At 40.6% G+C, this 22111-nt stretch overlaps 2 non-coding genes across 2 annotated transcripts; both read left to right on the forward strand.

Annotated features, from left to right (window-relative positions):
* The first annotated feature begins 4417 nt into the window (after window positions 1-4417).
* Window positions 4418-4490, forward strand: trnav-cac (transfer RNA valine (anticodon CAC)). Its single transcript has one exon. It is a non-coding gene; the product is annotated as a tRNA-Val (tRNA).
* A 10311-nt stretch (window positions 4491-14801) lies between these two features.
* Window positions 14802-14874, forward strand: trnav-cac (transfer RNA valine (anticodon CAC)). The gene has a single exon. It is a non-coding gene; the product is annotated as a tRNA-Val (tRNA).
* The last annotated feature ends 7237 nt before the right edge of the window (window positions 14875-22111 follow it).

Here is a 22111-nt window from a genome sequence, read left to right on the forward strand (position 1 = left end):
ACAGGAAGATCACGCAAGAGACTCAACTGACTCAAGTGACACACCCCTCCTACGGACAGCATGGAAGAGCTCCAGTAAGCCAGTGACTCAGTCCCCGTAATAGGGTTAGACGCAGATAATTCCAGTGGAGAGAGGGGAACCGGCCAGGCAGAGACAGCAAGGGTGGTTCGTTGCTCCAGTGCCTTTCCGTTCACCTTCACACCCCTGAGCCAGACTAGACTCAATCATAGGACCTACTGATGAGATGAGTCTTCAATAAAGACTTAAAGGTTGAGACCGAGTCTGCGTCTCTCACATGGATAGGCAAACTTGAAATCAACCCTAGCCTTAACAGGAAGCCAGTGTAGAGAGGCTAGCACTGGAGTAATCACATTTTTTGGTTCTAGTCAAGATTCTAGCAGCCGTGTTTAGCACTAACTGAAATATATTTAATGCTTTATCCGGGTAGCCGGAAAATAAAGCATTGCCGTAGTCTAATCTAGAAGTAACAAAAGCATGGATACATTTTTCTGCATCATTTTTGGACAAAGTTTCTGATTTTTGCAATGTTATATAGATGGAAAAAAAGCTGTCCTTGAAACAGTCTTGATATGTTCGTAAAAAATTAGATCAGGGTCCAGAGTAAAGCCGAGGTCCTTTACAGTTTTATTTGAGACGACTGTACAACCAAGATTAATTGTTAGATCCAACAGAAGATCACTTTGTTTCTTGGGACCTAGAACTAGCATCTATGTTTTGTCTGTTTAAAAGTAAAACATTTGCAGCCATCCACTTCCTTATGTCTGAAACACAGGCTTCCAGGGATGGCGATTTTGGGGCTTCACCATGTTTCATCGAAATGTGCAGTTGTGTATCGTCTGCATAGCAGTGAAAGTTAACATTGTTTCCAAATTACATCACCAAGAGGTAAAATATATTGTGAAAACAATAGTGGTCCTAAAACGGAACCTTGAACACCGAAATGTACAGTTGATTTGTCAGAGGACAAACCATCCATAGAGACAAACTGATATCTTTCCTACAGATAAGATCTAAACCAGGCCAGCACTTGTCCGTGTAGACCAGTTTGGGTTTCCAATCTCTCCAAAAGAATGTGGTGATCGATGGTATCAAAAGCAGCACTAAGGTCTCGGAGCAGGAGGTCCGATGCAGAGCCTTGGTCTGATGCCATTAAAAGGTCAATTACCACCTTTACAAGTGCAGTCTCAGTGCTATGATGGGGTGTAAAACCAGACTGAAACATTTCGTATACATTGATTGTTAGTCTTCAGGAAGGCAGTGAGTTGCTGCGCAACAGCTTTTTCTAAAATTTGAGAGGAAATGGAGATTTGATATAGGCCGATCGTTTAAAAAAATATTTTCTGGGTCAAGGTTTGGCTTTTTCAAGAGAGGCTTTATTGCTGCCACTTTTAGTGAGTTTGGTACACATCCGGTGGAAAGGGAGTCGTTTATTATGTTCAACATAGGAGGGCCAAGCACAGGAAGCAGCTCTTTCAGTAGTTTAGTTGGAATAGGGTCCAGTATGCAGCTTGAAGGTTGAGGCCATGACTATTTTCATCAATGTGTCAAGAGATATAGTATTAAAAAACTTGAGTGTCTCCCTTGATCCTAGTGCCTGGCAGTGTTGTGCAGACTCAGGACAACTGAGCTTTGGAAAAATACGCAGATTTAAAGATGAGTCCGTAATTTGCTTTCTGATGATCATGATCTTTTCGTCATGAATTTATCACTGCTGAAGTGAAAGCCGTCCTCTCTTGGGGAATGCTGTTTTTTAGTTTAGTTAGCTTTGCAACAGTATCAAAAATACATTTAGGATTGTTCTTATTCTCCTCAATTAAGTTGGAAAAATAGGATGATCGAGCAGCAGTGAGGGCTCTTCGATACTGCACGGTACTGTCTTTCCAAGCTAATCGGAAGACTTCCAGTTTGGTGTAGCGCCATTTCCGTTCCAATTTCCTGGAACCTTGCTTCATGGCTTGGGTATTTTCTGTATACCAGGGAGCTAGTTTCTTATGACAAATGTTTTTTGTTTTTAGGGGTGCGACTACATCTAGGGTATTACGCAAGGTTAAATTAAGTTCCTCAGTTAGGTGATTAACCAATTGTTGTACTCTGACAACCTTGGGTAGGTGGAGGGAGTCTGGAAGGGCATATAGGAATCTTTGGGTTGTCTGAGAATTTATAACACGGCTTTTGATGATCCTTGGTTGGGGTCTGAGCAGATTATTTGTTGCGATTGAAAACGTAATAAAATGGTGGTCCGATAGTCCAGGATTATGAGGAAAAACATTAAGATCCACAATATTTATTCCACGGGACAAAACTAGGTCCAGAGTATGACTGTGGCAGTGAGTAGGTCTGGAGACATGTTGGACGGTACGGCTATCCTCTCACTGAGTCAGAGCTAATGGTGGGAGGCTTCGGCGTCTCAGACCCCGTAACGGGTGGAGGAGAGACCAGAGAAGGCTCGGCCTCTGACTCCGACTCGTTGCTTAATGGGGAGAATCGGTTGAAAGTTTCTGTTGGCTGAATGAGCGACACCGGTTGAGCATTCCTACAGCATTTCCTTCCAGAAGCCATGCGAAAATTGTCCGGCTGCGGGGACTGTTTCGAGGGGATTTATACTATTATCTGTACCTATTTGTGGCACAGACGCTGTGTCATCCCTTCCTACACTTAAATTACCCTTGTCTAACGATTGCGTCTGAAGCTGGGCTTGCAGTACGGCTATCCTCACCATAAGGCGATCGTTCTCCTGTATATTATGAGTACAGCGACTGCAATTAGAATGCATAATGTTAATGTTACTACTTAGCTTCGGCTGGTGGAGGTCCTGTAGAACCATGTCCAGATAAAGCGTCCGGGGTGAAAAAGTTTAATGAAAAAAAGTCGAGCAAGGGGAAAAAAATATAAAACAGTAATTAAAAAGTAAAAAACGTAAAGTTGGCAGGTAGCAAAGTAACACTAGCAACAAACCGCACAGCAGCACGTAAACAACTCCATAAGTTGTGACAGGAAATGACGTCAGCACTCAACAGTACACAGTTTGCCTTTTACTGAGGAGTGGCTTCTGTGTGGCCACTCTACCATAAAGGCCTGATTGGTGGAGTGCTGCAGAGATGGTTGTCCTTCTGGTAGGTTCTCCCATCTCCACAGAGGAAAGGAAACCTGGAGCTCTGTCAGAGTGGTCATCGGGTTCTTGGTCACCTCCCTGACCAAGGCCCTTCTCCCCCGACTGCTCTAAGAAGAGTCTTGGTGGTTCCAAATTTCTTCCATTTAGAATGATGGAGGCCACTGTGTTCTTGGGGACCTTCAATACTGCAGAATTTTTTTTGGTACTCTTCCCAGATTTGTGCCTCGACACATCCTGTCTCGAAGCTCTACTGACAATTCCTTCGACCTCATGGCTTGGTTTTTGCTTTGACATGCAGTGTCAACTGTGGGACCTTATATAGACAGGTGTGTGCCTTTCCAAATCCTGTCCAATCAATTGAATTTACCACAGGTAGACTCCAATCAAGTTGTAGAAACATTTCAAGGATGATCAATGGAAAAAGGATGCACTTGATCTCAATTTCGAGTCTCTTAGCAAAGGGTCTGAATACTTATTTAAAAAGTTATTTCTGTTTTTATTTTTGATACATTTGCAAAAATTGTCTAAACCTGTTTTTCACTTTGTCATTATGTGTATAGATTGAGAAAAGTAAATAATTTAATCAATTTTAGAATTGGACAAGTAGGCGCACAATGGATTATGGTCATTGTAGTTCCCATGTTTTCGATGCAAACTATGTAGAATATTCTCCTGTTTAAGAAAACAAAAAATAACAAATGTTAATTGCTCAGCACCTACTTCTGTTTACCATAGAGAGCGTTTGATTCTCTTCCCTCCTCAACCGTTTATGGCTGGCACCAGGAGTTGTCTTTTGTTTTGAATCCGAACTTAGAACTGAATTTAAACTGAATCTGAATATATCTGAGAAGTTCAATATATAAAACTTTTGTGAAATTTAAATGATAGTTTGTAAACTTGATACACAGAAAATTAATGCTATAATATATTTAAAACTCAATATATAAATATTATTACATTGAAATTACATTGCCATTTAAATACAGTCTCAAATCATGATATCAAAGTTCAATTTATGAATTCAATGATTCAATTTGGGCATTACAAATAAAAAAATATTGAATTCAAATACAATTTCTGTTGGCACTGAAATCACTCCATTCAAATACTACAATAGGGAAGCGAATTGTTTGATTTGTCAAAAAGTAATTTACATTTAACAAGAATCCCTAGTCTACATATATAAATATACAACAGAAAGAGTAACAGATTCTTCAAATATGTGATATGCATGCTGTCAAATCCTTGGTGAGATTCTTAACTCTATTTCTGGCAACATCTTCAGTTTCCGTAGTGTAGTGGTTATCACGTTCGCCTCACACGCGAAAGGTCCCCGGTTCGAGACCGGGCGGAAACATTTTTGGCAAAATGGACCAATGACTGAAAATTAACAACGGAGTGGCTGCGGATCCGATTTATCTGTTACCTATTTTTCTCTGGGGTAAAGATCCCAAAGCTTCTGTGCATGTGCAGCAGAACAGCTTCTCTCGTTCTATAGAACAGGCTACTCTGGCAAATGGTGCTTGTTTTGGAAAGTTAGATCAAAGCTGAGTCAATGTTTGCAAGATCACATAATAATAGTATTCTACATAACATAACCGAATATAATAATAACCGAATATATCTAGAAGTTGAATATATGAAACTTTAGTCAACTTGAAATGATAGTCTCTAAACTTGATACACAGAAAATGAATGCAATATATACCATATTTAAACTCAATATATAAATATTATTACATTTCAATTGAATTCAGTTTCAAATCATAAGTTACATTCATGAATCAATGATTAGATTGTGGCATTACAAATAAAAAAATGATAGAATTCAAATACAATTTCTGTTGGCACTGAAATCACTCTATTCAAATACTACAATGGGGACGCAAATTGTTTGAATTGTATAATAATAATAGTATTCTACATAACATAACCGAATATAATAGTATTACGTTACTGTAAGACAAAAACACACCTACATATTTCTCTCATGTGGCCAAAACTCAACCGTTCACACCACTAGGCAAAATACATAGTTTAGCCTACCTATCTGCTCTAAAAATATTCTTATGGTGGCCAAATTGCGTTTTTTTTGTCGCAGTCCCTTCTAACGTGTCCTGCACAGCCTTTGAGCATCCATAGAGGGGAACAAAGTACATGTTCCAGAGTTTTAGCCACCGCCGGCCCGCTAATTAGACAGGAGTCCGTAGCAGCCTATGACGGCAGATTGACGAGGGCGGTATTTCTGAGCTAAACTGACCATGACGCACATCTAACAACAAGACATAAAACTTCACATAATTCTGCCTTAAAACAATGACAATTTCCCTCAACCAGTGACATATTTGGCTTTTTAGTTGAGCGCTGATGCTGCTCTGTGATAAACAGTGCCCACTTTGACAAAGGCAGGGCACAAAATATGTTGATTGTCCATTCCCAGCGCGCCTCTCCAGGGTGCTGTTGGAGAGAAGCATTGCTGCGGTACTCCACCAACGTTCGTTTGAAAAAATCTTCGAACAATCTTAGACGTCTATGTTTGTTTCAGATTTGTCTGGTCTGGACCAGCTTTGATTTGGCCCAAACATAGATGTCTATAAATGAAGTATTTTTCAAATTTAATTCAGAACCAAAAATCAGCCTGATTTCAACATCAAGAGAGCATTTCATTGTATTTTTTCCCCTCTACCTTTTCTGGCTGGCAAAGTACCAGGATGTTGTCTTTTGGTTTTGAATCTAAATTTAGAGAACTGAAACTGAAAACGGAATATATCTGAGAAGTTGAATATATGAAACTTTAGTCAACTTGAAATGATAGTCTCTAAACTTGATACACAGAAAAATTAATGCAATATATACCATATTTAAACTCAATATATAAATTATATTACATTTCAATTGAATTCAGTTTCAAATCATAAGTTACATTCATGAATTCAATGATTAGATTGTGCATTGAAAAATGATAGAATTCAAATACAATTTCTGTTGGCACTGAAATCACTCTATTCAAATACTACAATGGGGACGCAAATTGTTTGATTTGTCAAAAAGTAATTTACATTTAACATGAATCCCTGGTATACATGTATAATTATAAACTGGGTGGTTCAAGCCCTGAATGCTGATTGGCTGACAACTGTGGCATATCAGACCGTATACCACAGTATGACAAAACATTTATTTTTACTGCTCTAATTACGTTGCCAACTAGTTTATAATAGTAATAAGGCACCTCGGGGGTTTGTGAGATATGGCTAACATACCACGGCTTAGGGCTGTGTCGTGCCTAAGAACAACCCTTAGCCATGGTATATTGGCCACATACCACACCTCCTTGGGCCTTATTACTTAAATATACAACATAAAGAGAGTAACAGATTCTTCAAATATGTAATATATGTGCTGTCATATAACTTGGTGAGATTTTTTAACTCTTATGTGCGGACCACGTCCTGTGCATGCTCTACTTTACGGACAGTCTCTGCTCTACTGTTAGAGAACAGGCTACTCTGGCGAATGGTGCTTGTTTAATAAAGCTAAATCAAATTTTATTGGTCACATATATGTGTTTAGCAGATGTTATTGTGGGTGTAGCAAAATACTTGTGTTTCTAGCTCCAACAGTGCAGTAATATCTAACAATTTCACAACATATACCCAATACACACAAATGTAAGGAATGGAATTAAGACTAAGATACAGTAGAATAGTATAGAATACAGTTGAAGTCGGAAGTTTACATACACTTAGGTTGGAGTCATTAAAACTTGTTTTTCAACCACTCCACACATTTCTTGTTAACAAACTATAGTTTTGGCAAGTCGGTTAGGACGTCTACTTTGTGCATGACACAAGTAATTTTTCCAACAATTGTTTACAGACAGATTATTTCACTTACAATTCACTGTATCACAATTCCAGTGGGTCAGAAGTTTACATACACTAAGTTGACTGTGCCTTTAAAAAGCTTGGAAAATTCTAGAAAATTATGTCATGGCTTTAGAAGTTCCTGATAGGCAAATTTTTTACATTTATTTTATTTCACATTTATTTAACCAGGTTGGCTAGTTGAGAACAAGTTCTCATTTGCAACTGCGACCTGGCCAAGATAAAGCATAGCAATTCGACACATACAACAACACAGAGTTACACATGGAATAAACAAAACATACATAATACGGTAAAAAAAAGAAAACAATAAAGTCTATATACAGTGAGTGCAAATGAGGTAAGATAAGGGAGGTAAGGCAATAAATAGGCCATGGTGGCGAATTAATTACAATATAGCAATTAAACACTGGAATGGTAGATGTGCAGAAGATGAATGTGCAGGTAGAGATACTGGGGTGCAAAGGAGCAAGATAAATAAATAAATACAGTATGTGGATGAGGTAGATAGATGGGCTGTTTACAGATGGGCTATGCACAGGTGCAGTGAACTGTGAGCTGCTCTGACAGCTGGTGTTTAAAGCTAGTGAGGGAGATATGAGTCTCCAGCTTTGGTGATTTTTGCAGTTCGTTCCAGTCATTGGCAGCAGAGAACTGTAAGGAAAGGCGACCAAAGTAGGAATTGGCTTTTGGGGTGACCAGTGAGATATACCTGCTGGAGCACGTGCGACGAGTGGGTGCTGCTATGGTGACCAGTGAGCTGAGATAAGACGGGGCTTTACCTAGCAGAGACTTGGAGATAACCTGTAGCCAGTGGGTTTGGCGACGAGTATGAAGCGAGGGCCAACCAACGAGAGCGTACAGGTCACAGTGGTGGGTAGTGTATGGGGCTTTGGTGACAAAACGGATGGCACTGTGATAGACTGCATCCAATTTGTTGAGTAGTGTGTTGGAGGCTATTTTATAGATGACATCGCCGAAGTCGAGGATCGGTAGGATGGTCAGTTTTACGAGGGTATGTTTGGCAGCATGAGTGAAGGATGCTTTGTTGCGATATAGGAAGCCGATTCTAGATTTAATTTTGGATTGGAGATGCTTAATGTGAGTCTGGAAGAAAAGTTTACAATCTAACCAGACACCTAGGTATTTGTAGTTGTCCACGTCTTCTAAGTCAGAGCCGTCCAGAGTAGTGATGCTGGACAGTCGGGCAGGTGCGGGCAGTGATCGATTGAATAGCATGCATTTAGTTTTACTTGCATTTAAGAGCAGTTGGAGGCCACGGAAGGAGAGTTGTATGGCATTGAAGGTCGTCTGGAGGTTAGTTAACACAGTGTCCAAAGAGGGGCCAGAAGTATACAGAATGGTGTCGTCTGCATAGAGGTGGATCAGAGATTCACCAGCAGCAAGAGCGACATCATTGATGTATACAGAGAAGAGAGTCGGCCCGAGAATTAAACGCTGTGGCACCCCCATAGAGACTGCCAGAGGTCCGGACAACAGGCCCTCCGATTTGACACACTGAACTCTATCAGAGAAGTATTTGGTAAACCAGGCGAGGCAATCATTTGAGAAACCAAGGCTGTTGAGTCTGCCAATGAGAATGTGGTGATTGACAGAGTCGAAAGCCTTGGCCAGGTCGATGAATACGGCTGCACAGTAATGTCTCTTATCGATGGTGGTTATGATGTCGTTTAGGACCTTGAGCGTGGCTGAGGTGCACCCATGACCAATTGGAGGTGTACCTGTGGATGTATTTCAAGGCCTACCTTCAAACTCTTCGCTTGACATCATGGGAAAATCAAAAGAAATCAGCCAAGACCTCAGAAAAAAATTGTAGACCTCCACAAGTCTGGTTCATCCTTGGGAGCAATTTACAAACGCCTGAAGGTACCACGTTCATCTGTACAAACAATAGTATGCAAGTATAAACACCATGGGACCACGCAGCCATCATACCGCTCAGGTAGGAGACGTGTTCTGTCTCCTAGAGATGAACGTACTTTGGTGCAAAAAGTGCAAATCCATCCCAGAACAACAGCAAAGGACCTTGTGAAGATGCTGAAGGAAACAGGTACAAAAGTATCTATATCCATAGTAAAACGAGTCCTATATCAACATAACATGAAAGGCTTCTCAGCATGGAAGAAGCCACTGCTCCAAAACCGCCATAAAAAAGCCGACTACGGTTTGCAACTGCACATGGGGGCAAAGATCGTACTTTTTGAGAAATGTCCTCTGGTCTGATGAATCAAAAATAGAACTGTTTCACCATAATGACCATCGTTATGTTTAGAGGAAAAAGGGAGATGCTTGCAAGCTGAAGAACCTCATCCCAACCGTGAAGCACGAGGGTGGCAGCATCATGTTGTGGGGGTGCTTTGCTGCAGGAGGGACTGGTGCACTTCACAAAATAGATGGCATCATGAGGATGGAAAATTATGTGGATATATTGAAGCAACATCTCAAGACATCAGTCAGAAAGTTGAAGCTTGGTCGCAAATGGGTCTTCCAAATGGACAATGACCGCAAACATACTTCCAAAGTTGTGGAAAAATGGCTTAAGGACAACAAAGTCAAGGTATTGGAGTGGCCATCACAAAGCCCTGACCCCAATCCTATAGAAAATTTGTGTGCAGAACTGAAAAAGCGTGTGCGAGCAAGGAGACCTACAAACCTGACTCAGTTACACATGCTCTGTCAGGAGGAATGGGCCAAAAGTCACCCAACTTATTGTGGGAAGCTTGTGGAAGGCTACCCGAAACGTTTGACCCACGTTAAAACTTCTTATGGCTGCAATCCCGTTAACGGGATGATATGACAACAGCCAGTGAAAGTGCAGGGCGCCAAATTCAAACAACAGAAATCTCATAATTAAAATTCCTCAAATATACATGTATCTTATACTATTTTAAAGGTAATTTTGTTGTTAATCCCACCAAAGTGTCCGATTTCAAATAGGCTTTTCAGTGAAAGCCCCAGAAACGATTATGTTAGGTCACCGCAAAATCACAAACACAGTAATCTTTCCAGCCAAAGACAGGAGTCACAAAAAGCAGAAATAGAGATAAAAAGAATCACTAACCTTTGATGATCTTCATCAGATGACACTCATAGGACTTCATGTTACACAATACATATGTTTTGTTAGATAAAGTTAATATTTATATCCAAAAACCTCAGTTTACATTGGCGCCATGTTCAGAAATGCCTCAAATATCCGGCGAAATTGCAGAGAGCCACGTCAAATAACATAAATACTCATCATAAACTTTGATGAAAGATACATGTTTTACATAGAATTAAAGATACACTTGTTCTTAATGCAACCGCTATGTCAGATTTCAAAAAGCTTCACGGCAAAAGCACAATATTCAATAATCTGAGAACAGCGTTCAGCCACAAAAGCAAGCATTATAAAAAGCATTATAAATCTTCACCTACCTTTGCTGATCTTCGTCGGAATGCACTCCCAGGACTCCCACAAGAAATGTTTGTTTTGTTCGGTAATGTCCATCATTTATGTCCAAATAGCTATTTTTGTTAGCGTGTCTGGTAAACAAATCCAAAGTCAGGAAGCGCGTTCACTAAAAGCAGACAAAATGTCAAAAAGTTCCGTAACAGTCAGTAAAAACATGTCAAACGATGTATTGTATCAATCTTTAGAATGTTTTTAACATAACTCTTGAATAACTTTCCAACCGGAGAATTACAGATGTGCGATGGAACAGAGCTCCCTCATGTGAACGCACATGGTCAGAGCATGGTCAGGTCATGGTAGACCTGACTATTTCCTGTCTCCTTCGGCCCCACTTCACAGTAGAGGCATCAGACAAGGTTCTACAGACTGTTGACATCTAGTGGAAGCCGTAGGAAGTGCAAACCCATCCATATCTCACTGTGAATTCAATAGGGTCTTGGTTGAAAATCGACCAGCCTCAGAATTCCCACTTCCTGTTTGGATTTTTTCTCAGTTTGGATTTTTTCTCCCAATTTTTGCCTGCCATATGAGTTCTGTTATACTCACAGACATCATTCAAACAGTTTTAGAAACTTCAGAGTGTTTTCCATCCAATATGAATAATAATATGCATATATTAGCAACTGGGACTGAGGAGCAGGCAGTTTACTATGGGCACCTTTCATCCAAGCTACTCAATACTGCCCCTGCAGCCATAAGAAGTTAAACAATTTAAAGGCAATGCTACCAAATACTAATTGAGTGTATGTAAACTTCTGACCCACTGGGAATGTGATGAAAGAAATAAAAGCTGAAATAAATCATTCTCTATACTATTATTCTGACATTTCACATTCTTAAAATAAAGTGGTGATCCTAACTGACCTAAGACAGGGAATATTTACTAGGATTAAATGTCAGGAATCGTGAAACTGAGTTTAAATGTATTTAAGGTGTAAGGTGTATGTAAACTTCCGACTACAACTGTACATATGAGATGAGTAATGCAAGATATAAATATCATAAGGTGAATGCACCAATTTGTAAGTCGCTCTGGATAAGAGCGTCTGCTAAATGACTTAAATGTAAATGTAAATATAAAAACATTATTAAAGTGACTAGTGTTGCTTTATTAAAGTGGTCTGTAATGTCAAGTATATGTATATAGGCAGCAGCCTCTAATGTGCTAGCAATGGCTATTTACCAGTCTGCTGGCCTTTTTAGAAGCTGTTTTTCAGTCTCTCGGTCCCAGCTTTGATGCACCTGTACTGACCTCACCTTCTGGATGATAGCGGGGTGAGCAGGCAGTGGCTCGGGTGGTTGTTGTCCTTGATTATCTTTTTGGCCTTCCTGTGATATCGGGTGGTGTAGGTGTCCTGGAGGGCAGGTAGTTTGCCCCCGATAATGCGCTGGGCAGACCGCACCACCTTCTGGAGAGCCCTGCGATTGTGGGTGGTGCAGTTGCTGTACCAGGTGGTGATACAGCCCGACAGGATGCTCTCAATTGTGCATCTGTAAAAGTTTGAGGGTTTTAGGTGCCAAGCCAAATTTCATCAGCCTCCTGAGGTTGAAGAGGCGCTGTTGCGTCTTAACCACACTGTCTGTGTGCGTGGACTATTTCAGTTTGTCAGTGATGTGTACGCTGAGGAACTTGAAGCTTTCTACCTTCTCCACTACGGTCCCGTCAATGTGTATAGGGGGGTGGCTCCCTCTGCTGTTTCCTGAAGTCCAAGATCTTCTCCTTTTTTTGGGGGACTTTGAGTGAGATGTTATTGTCCTAACACTACACTCCCAGAGCCCTCACCTCCCTGTAGGCGGTCTCGTCATTGTTGGTAATCAAGCCTACTACTGTTGTGTCATTTGCAAACTTGATGATTGAGTTGGAGGCGTTTTATTTATTTTTTTAATTGTATTTGTTTCCTACCTTAAACACTTGGGGGATTTCCTTTTGTAGTCCGTGATTGTCTTTAGACCCTGCCGCATACGTCTCGTGTCTGATCCGTTGAATTTAGACTCCACTTGGTCTCTATACTGACTGTTTGCTTGCCTCGTGGAGGGAATAACTGCACTGTTTGTATTCTGCCATAATCCCTTGCCATGGTCAAATGCGGTGGTTCGCGCTTTAAGTTTTGTGCGAATGCTGCCATCTATCCTCTAGACCACCTTTACTCCACACACAGAGGCATACAAAGCTCTCCCCCGCCCTCCATTTGGCAAATCTGACCATAATTATATCCTCCTGATTCCTGTTTACAAGCAAAAACTAAAGCAGGAAGTACCAGTGACTCGCTCAATACAGAAGTGGTCAGATGACGCAGATGCTACGCTACAGGACTGTTTAGTAGCACAGACTGGAATATGTTCCGGGATTCATCCAATGGCATTGAGTACATCACCTCAGTCATCGGCTTCTTCAATAAGTTCATCGACGACATCATCCCCACAGTGACCGTATGTACATATCCCAACCGGAAGCCATGGATTACAGGCAACATCTGCATCGAGCTAAAGGCTAGAGCTGCTGCTTTCTTGGAGCGGGACACTAATCCGGACGCTTATAAGAAATCCCGCTATGCCCTCAGACGAGCCATCAAACAAGCAAAGCATCAATACAGGATTAAGATTGAATCCTACTACACTGGCTCTGAGACCTGGCAGTGTTTTGCCAGGACAACAACCTCTCCCACAATGTGAGCAAGACAAAGGAGCTGATCGTGGACTACAGGAAAAGGCGGGCCGAACAGGCCCGCATTAACATTGATGGAGCTGTAGTGGAGCGGGTCGAGAGTTTCAAGTTTCTTGGTGTCCACATCACCAACGAACTATCATGGTCTAAACAAACCAAGACAGTCATGAAGAGGGCACGACAACACCTTTTCCCCCTCAGGAGACCAAAAAGATTTGGCATGGGTCCCCAGATCCTCAAGAAGTTCTACAGCTGCACCATCGAGACCATCCTGACCAGTTGCATCACCGCCTGGTATGGCAACTGCTCGGCATCTGACCGTAAGGCGCTACAGAGGGTAGTGCGTACAGCCCAGTACATCACTGAGGCCAAGCTTCCTGCCATCCAGGACCTATATACTAGGCKGTGTCAGAGGAAAGCCCAAAAGATTGTCAGACTCCAGTCACCCAAGTCAAACTGTTTTCTCTGCTACCGCACTGCAAGCGGTACCGGAGCACCAAGTTTAGGACCAAAAGGCTCCTGAACAGCTTCTACCCCCAAGCCTTAAGACTGTTTAACAATTAATCAAATGGCCACCGGACTATTTACATTGACACCCTCCTTTGTTTTGTACACTGCTGCTACTCGCTGTTTATTATCTATGCATAGTCACTTCATGTGGATGGAATGTATATGTTTTAATGAATGATTAGAATATTCCACCCTGAAACCATATAAAGGACAGTGAAATTGATCTGAATCATAAAATGATAATTAATGATGTGTGTAGTGTTAGTCAGTAAAATTATAATAAATGATGTGTGTAGTTTTAGTCATGATGTGTGTAGTTTTAGTCAGAATTAGGGTAAAACAATATAACAATATGTCTCTAAAGTGTCTTAAACACAGACTGTCTGAGCAAGATTCGGTGCCGACCTTGGCTAGGGGCCACTGAGAGATTTTGGAAAGGACAGGGAGTGCTTCTCACGGTCCCTAATCTTTGTCGGCTGGGTAGTGGGACAGTGTGCGTAGGATACCTAATGTTTGTGTGTGTAAGTATGTGCGTAAGGAGTCTGTTTGTGTGTGAAAGTATGTGTGTAAGAAGCCAGTATAAAATGAATGGTTTCGTACAACTAACTAGCGCTCTCGTAAATAAACTTTCTGACTATCGTAGCTGGACCTCCATCTGTTTCATTTCAACCAGTATCTTACAAATTCTGGGTCGCAGACTGAGTAGTTAATTGAATTGGGTTTATGAACATTGAGAACATAATTCTCTTAAAAATGTGGTCCTTCGAGAGCCGGATTCTAATACCTGTCCCTGCCTTCCGAAGGTACCACGCCGAAAACCGTGCACGGGCGGGTCATTGACCCGTAAATTGTGATTCAATTATTGAACTCAAATGCAATGTCTTATAATGCAAATTAAAATGGGATGGAATTCAAAGAATTTTGGCACTGAAATCACTCCATTCAAATACTACAATGGCGAAGCGAATTGTTTGATTTCTCAAAGTAATTTACATTTAACAAGAATCCCTAGTATACTTATATAAATATACAACATAAAGAGAGTAACAGATTCTGCAAATATATGATATGCATGCTGTCAAAGAATTTGTTGAGATCTTTAAACTATTTGTCTACGTGCTGACTTCAGTTTCCGTAGTGTAGTGGTTATCACGTTCGCCTCACACGCGAAAGGTCCCCGGTTCGAAACCGGGCGGAAACATTATTTTGTCAAAATAGGACCAGTGACTGAAAATTAACAACGAAGTGTTTGCGAATCCGAATTTTCTGTGACGTATTTTTCTCTGCAGTAAAGATCCCAAAGCTTCGTTGCATGTGCTGATCATGTTATTTGTATGCAGTACTTTAAGCAGTCTCTGGTCTACTCTGAGAGAACAGGCTTCTCTGGCGAATGATGCTTGTTTAATAACGTTAGATCAAAGCTGAGTCAATGTCTGCAATATCACATTATGATAGTATTCTACATAACTGAATATAATAGTATATACTATTACGTTACTGTAAGATAAACACCCCCCACCCATTTTTCTCTCGTGGCCAAAACTTAACCGCGCATGCCACTAGACAAAATACATAGGTAGGTTGCACCATCTGGTGTAAAATTATTCTTATGGCGGCCAAAATTACGTTTGTTTTGTCACACTCGATTCTAACTTGTCCTGTGCGGCCTTTGAGAATCATAGAGGGGAACAGAAAGTACATGGCCCAGAGAGTCTTAGCTTTCGAGAATTGGGTTATAATCGCTCACAGCCAAAACGGTTCATGAAGAAAGTTCATGAAATAGCCTACATTTGCTTCCCACATTGCCTTCTGTTTACCACAGAGAGCGTTTGATTCTATCTGTTCTCCTCTACCTTTTCTGGCTGGCAAAGTATCAGGATATTGTCTTTGGTTTTGAATTTAAAGAACTGAATTTGAAAACTGAATCTGAATATATTTGAGAAGTTGAATCTATGGAACTTTAGTCAACTTGAAATTATAGTTTGTAAACTTGATATACATAAAATGAATGCTATATTATATATTAATATTATATATTAAATGGTATTACATTGAAATTATATTTCCATTTAATTCAGTTTCAAATCATGATATAAAAGTTACATTTCTGAATTCAATGATTCAATTACAAATTCAAAAATATTGAACTCAAATTCAATGTCTTATAATAGGAATACAAATGATGGAATTCCAATACAATTTCTGTTGGCACTGAAATCCCTCCATTCAACTACTGCAATGGCGAATTTGCATTTAACAGGAATCCCTAGTATACATACAGTACCAGTCAAAGGTTTGGACACACCTACTCATTCCAGGGTTTGTCTTTATTTTCACTATTTTCTACATTGTAGAATAATAGTGAAGACATCAAAACTATGAAATAACACATATTGGTTTCATCGGACCATAGCATCTTGTTTCTCATGGTCTGAGAGTCGGGTGGGTGCCCAAGAACACTAAGGTAACCTGCCTAAATGACTACCGACTCATAGCACTCACATCTGTAGCCATGAAGTGCTTTGAAAGGCTGGTCATGGCTCACATCCACACCACTATCCCAGAAACCCTAGACCCACCTAGATTTGCATATCGTCCCAGCAGATCCAAAGATGATGCAATCTCTATTACACTCAACAATGCCCTTTCCCAGCTGGACATAAGGAACACCTACAGTTGAAGTCGGAAGTTTACATACACCTTAGCCAAATACATTTAAACTCAGTCTTTCCACGATTCCTGACATTTAATCCTAGTAAAAATTCCCTGTCTTAGGTCAGTTAGGATCACCACTTTATTTTAAGAATGTGAGATGTCAGTATGATAGTAGAGAGAATGATTTATTTCAGCTTTTATTTCTTTCATCACATTCCCAGTGAGTCAGAAGTTTACATACACTCAAATAGTATTTGGTAGCATTGCCTTCAAATTGTTTAACTTTAGTCAAATGTTTCGGGCAGCCTTCCACAAGCTTCCCACAATAAGTTGGGTGAATTTTGGCCCTTTTCTCCTGACAGAGCCTGTGTAACTGAGTCAGGTTTAGTAGGCCTCCTTGCTCGCACACGCTTTTTCAGTTCTGCCCACAAATTTTCTATAGGATTGAGGTCAGGTCTTTGTGATGGCCACTTCAATACCTTGACTTTGTTGTCCTTAAGCCATTTTTCCACAACTTTGGAAGTATGTTTGGGGTCATTGTCTATTTGGAAGACCTATTTGCGACCAAGCTTTAACTTCCTGACTGATGTCTTGAGATGTTGCTTCAATATATCCACATAATTTTCCATCCTCATGATGCCATCTATTTTGTGAAGTGCACCAGTCCCTCCTGCAGCAAATAACACCCACAACATGATGCTGCCACCCCCGTGCTTCACGGTTGGGATAGTGTTCTTCGGCTTGCAAGCCTCCACCTTTTTCCTCCAAACCTAACGATGGTCATTATGGCCAAACAGTTATATTTTTGATTCATCAGACGAGATGACATTTCTCCAAAAAGTACAATCTTTGTCCCCATGTGCAGCTGCAAACCGTAGTCTGGCTTTTTTATGGCGGTTTTGGAGCAGTGGCTTCTTCCTTGCTGAGCGGCCTTTCAGGTTATGTCGATATAGGACTTGTTTTACTGTGGCTATAGATACTTTTGTACCTGTTTCCTCCAGCATCTTCACAAGGTCCTTTGCTGTTGTTCTGGGATTGATTTGCACTTTTCGCACCAAAGTACGTTCATCTCTAGGAGACAGAACGCGTCTCCTTCCTGAGCGGTATGACGGCTGCGTGGTCCCATGGTGTTTATACTTGCGTACTATTGTTTGTACAGATGAACGTGGTACCTTCAGACGTTTGGAAATTGCTCCCAATGATGAACCAGACTTGTGGAGGTCTACAATTTGGCTGATTTCTTTTGATTTTCCCATGATGTCAAGCAAAGAGGCACTGAGTTTGAAGGTAGGCCTTGTAATACATCCACAGGTACACCTCCAATTGACTCAAATGATGACAATTAGCCTATCAGAAGCTTCTAAAGCCATGACATCATGTTCTGGAATTTTCCAAGCTGTTTAAAGGCACAGTCAACTTAGTGTATGTAAACTTCTGACCCACTGGATTTGTGATATGGTCAATTATAAGTGAAATAATCTGTCTGTAAATAATTGTTGGAAACATTACTTGTGTCATGCATAAATTAGATGTCCTAACCGACTTGCCAAAACTATAATTTGTTAACAAGAGATTTGTGCAGTGGTTGAACAATTAGTTTTAATGACTCCAACCTAAGTGTATGTGAACTTCGACTTCAACTGTATGTGAGAATGCTGTTCATTGACTACAGCTCAGCGTTCAACACCATAGTGCCCTCAAAGCTAATCACTAAGCTAAGGACCCTGGGACTAAACACCTCCCTCTGCAACTGGATCCTGGACTTCCTAACGGTCCGCCCCCAGGTGGTAAGGGTAGGTAACAACACATCCACCACGCTGATCCTCAACATGGGGGCCCCTCACGGGTGTGTGCTCAGTCCCATCCTGTACTCCCTGTTCACTCATGACTGCATGGCCAGGCACGACTCCAACACCATCATCAAGTTTGCCGATGACACAACAGTGGTAGGCCTGATCACCGACAACGATGAGACAGCCTATAGGGAAGAGGTCAGAGACCTGGCCGTGTGGTGCCAGGACAACAACCTATCCCTCCACGTGATCAAGACAAAGGAGATGATTGTGGACTACAGGAAAAGGAGGACTGAGCATGCCCCCATTCTCATCAACGGGGCTGTAGTGGAGCAGGTTAAGAGCTTCAAGTTCCTTGGTGTCCAGATCACCAACAAACTATCATGGTCATGGTCTAACCAAGACAGTCATGAACAGGGCACGACAAAACCTATGTTGTATTCGGTCACATGTGACAAATACGATTTGATTTGATGAAACCAAGATTGAACTCTTTGGCCTGAATGCCAAGCATCAGGTCTGGAGGAAACCTGGTACCATCTCTACGGTGAAGCATGGTGGTGGCAGCATCATAGTGTGTGAATGTTTTTCAGCGGCAGAGACTGGTAAACTAGTAAACTAGTCAGGATCGACTAGCTCAGTCCCCTCTAGTCAGGATCGAGGGAAAGATGAATTGCCCAATGTACAGAGATCCTTGATGACAACCTGCCCCAGAGCGCTCAGGACCTCAGACTGGGGGTGAAGGTTCATCTTCCAACAGGACAACAACCCTAAGCACACAGCCAAGACAATGCATGAGTGGATCGGGACAAGTCTCGCCTTGTCCTTGAGTGGCCCAGCCAGAGCCCAGACCCAGACCGATTGAACATCTCTGGAGAGACCTGAAAATAACTGTGCAGCGACACTCCCCATCCAACCTGACAGAGCTTGAGAGGATCTGCAGAGAAGAATGGGAGAAACTCTGCGAATACAGGTGTGCCAAGCTTATAGCGTCATACCCAAGAAGACTCAAGACTGTAATCGCTGCCAAAGGTCTGAATACTCATGTAAATATAATATTTCAGTTTTTTTTATTAATTTGCAAACATAAAAAAAAAAACTGTTTTTGCTTTGTCATTATGGGGTATTGTGTGTGGATTGATGAGGGGACAAAACGATTTAATGCATTGTAGAATAAGGCTGTAATCTAACAAAATGTGGAAAAGGTGAAGGTCTGAATACTTTCCAAATGCACTGTGTAAAGATGATATCTCTATCATTCTCTGTGTTTACCACATATTAGGGGTGCGCAGGTCAGCTGTTTGTTCACCTGCACCCGCCTGCATTTGCTAATAACCCATCCACAACTGTCTGACTATGTGATAAAATGAAAATCTGAGGCCCGCACCAAACCTTAACCAGTAAATAGAGAAAATGCGCTATAGGCTACAGTCAATGAAGGCAGAAAGATTTTTTGACAGGGGGTGTAGGATTCTTTTTTTTGCCTTGTTTTAGATATTTATCTGCTTATCATTTCCAACATTTTGGGAGGCTATTTGTTTGTAAACATGTCTATAATTAGATACATTTAGCTAGCTTCTCTTTTGTCATTAAATGTTGCCCTAGAAGACTAAATAAACCCTTGCTCAACAGAATAATGTAATAGAATGATAGATTGAATGCTTCATATAGTTGACATCAGTAAAGATTTATCTGTCATCTTTCGTGGAGCAAAGACGTTTTGGGACTGGGGCGAAAATACAATAAAACAAAAAAATAAACGAGAAAGATTTTCTGTGCAAAATGTCCAAATTGACATCAGTTTGACCGGGAAGCTGTAGACCCAATGTGTTTCTGATAAGATCTCAGTTTGGCTTTGATGCATATTTTATGTGGTTGAAATTCTATCTGCTTTTATGGTTATTTTTATGATGAAGACAGCACCTCTACATATGGTGTCTAACTGAGCATTGCATTCTCTCAAGATGCAGAAATAAGTCAATCATATTTCTCCACTCCTTATCCCAAGTCCAAATTTAGCCTACATTTGGTGTAGGCCTTTCATTTTACTGCAAGAAATGCTTAATTCTGCAGGAGTTATTATTAAGGCTATGTGAGGTTATAGACCTACAGTCAGTGTTCAGATTTCAGTTTCCATTTAACCCATCTAAACAGTAGGCTACAGTTCCCTTGACATGACATAGGCCAATTTGAAGTCCTGTCTTGTGACTGTCGAATATGTATAGCGCCTCACAATCATGACACGTAACATAGCTGGCACTGCTATCATCCTCTGTTACCACTTCACCAAATATATACTTTTATGGCCCTCCCTTCTCTTTATTTTCAATTCTCCTTCAGCATCTTTTATCTTATTGAATTAAACTTCGACAATGACCTTTTTGCCTACGTGGATTGACATTAACTTTTTCTGCCAGTTCCCATAAGCATGATTTGGCGATTGGCTGTGTAGGCTATTTTGCGCCCATAAGCCCTAAAGCTTAGTTTTATGCATTAATACCAGATAGTCTAAAATAATGAAATTAAAACCTTAATGTAGCATATATAAATTTCACAAGAATTATACGTTCATGGATCATTTTAAGGTATTGTTTCTCTTTATTCAACACGCCCGCCATCCACCCAGCCTTCAGCCACACAATATTTAATGACCCTAAACCCGTCGGTTCCGAGGATATAAGAGTCATCCCGCGCATCACTACCACATATGACTGTGAAAAATATATTTGAACAAAGCCCTCCAACTGTAATAACTAGTGGGAAACTCGTCTATCATCCTTGAGCTCCAAGTGGAATTTACCAGTTGTGAAGTTGTAAATACCAGTTGGATGCATTCGTTAAGAAACTCCTGATTGGCTAATGGCCCAAAAAAGCTGTGTCAACCATCAACTAAAAGTATCAGGCTTGTAAACAAATTATAGTGTTCAAAAACTATATTAATAGATTGCTTAAAAACATGTTTTGTAGCGTAATTTAACTCAAGAAAATGCTGTTATCAAGGTCATTTCCTTAGCAGGTGACGTCAGCGGTCACCATGTGGGAGGGAGAAGTCGGAGTTCAAGGATGATAGAGGAGTTTCACACTAGTAATTATCAGTTGGAGTGCCGTTCAAATTGATTTTTCCCAGTCGTATGAAGTGGTGTAAAGTACTTAAAATATTTTTTGGGGGTATCTTTACTTTACTATTTATATTTTTGACAACTTTTACTTGCACTTTGTACTCGTTAAGCAGGACAGGAAAATTGTCTAATTCACACACTTATCAAGAGAACATCCCTGGTCATCTCTTAAGCCTCTGATGTGGCAGACTCACTAAACACATGCTTCGTTTGTGAATTTTGTCTGAGTGTTGAACTGTGCTCCTGGCTTTCCGTAATTTTTTTATATATTTTTTTATATCGTGTTGTCTGGTTTGCTTAATATAATACATTTTAAATTATTTATACTTTTACTTTTGATACTTAAGTACATTTAAAACCAAAAACGTTTACTCAAGTAGTATTTTACTGGGTGACTCACATTTACTTGAATCATTGTCTTTTTAAGGTATCTTTACTTCTACTCAATTATGAAAAGTGGGTACTTTTTCCACCACTGGTCGTATGTGATAAACATAGATAAAGATATCATCTTTATATGTCCCATTATGGTGTCTGTGAGCTCACGGCCAGTGCCATTGAGGCCATCTCTATTTTGAAGTAGTCAAATTCATTTTTCTACTACTTCTATGAGTTGGCAAACAAACTGAAAGGGTGCATACTGCCAGTGTGTGCATACTGCCAGTTAGAGTATGTTATTTGAACAGGTATAAAGCCAAAGWTRAWGATTHACMGCCACCTACAGTTAGCTCACGGCCAGTGCCATTGAGGCCATCTCTATTTTGAAGTAGTCAAATTCATTTTTCTACTACTTCTATGAGTTGGCAAACAAACTGAAAGGGTGCATACTGCCAGTGTGTGCATACTGCCAGTTAGAGTATGTTATTTGAAC

The sequence above is a fragment of the Salvelinus sp. IW2-2015 genome, linkage group LG13 (genome assembly GCF_002910315.2).
Source record: "Salvelinus sp. IW2-2015 linkage group LG13, ASM291031v2, whole genome shotgun sequence".
NCBI lineage: Eukaryota > Metazoa > Chordata > Actinopteri > Salmoniformes > Salmonidae > Salvelinus > Salvelinus sp. IW2-2015.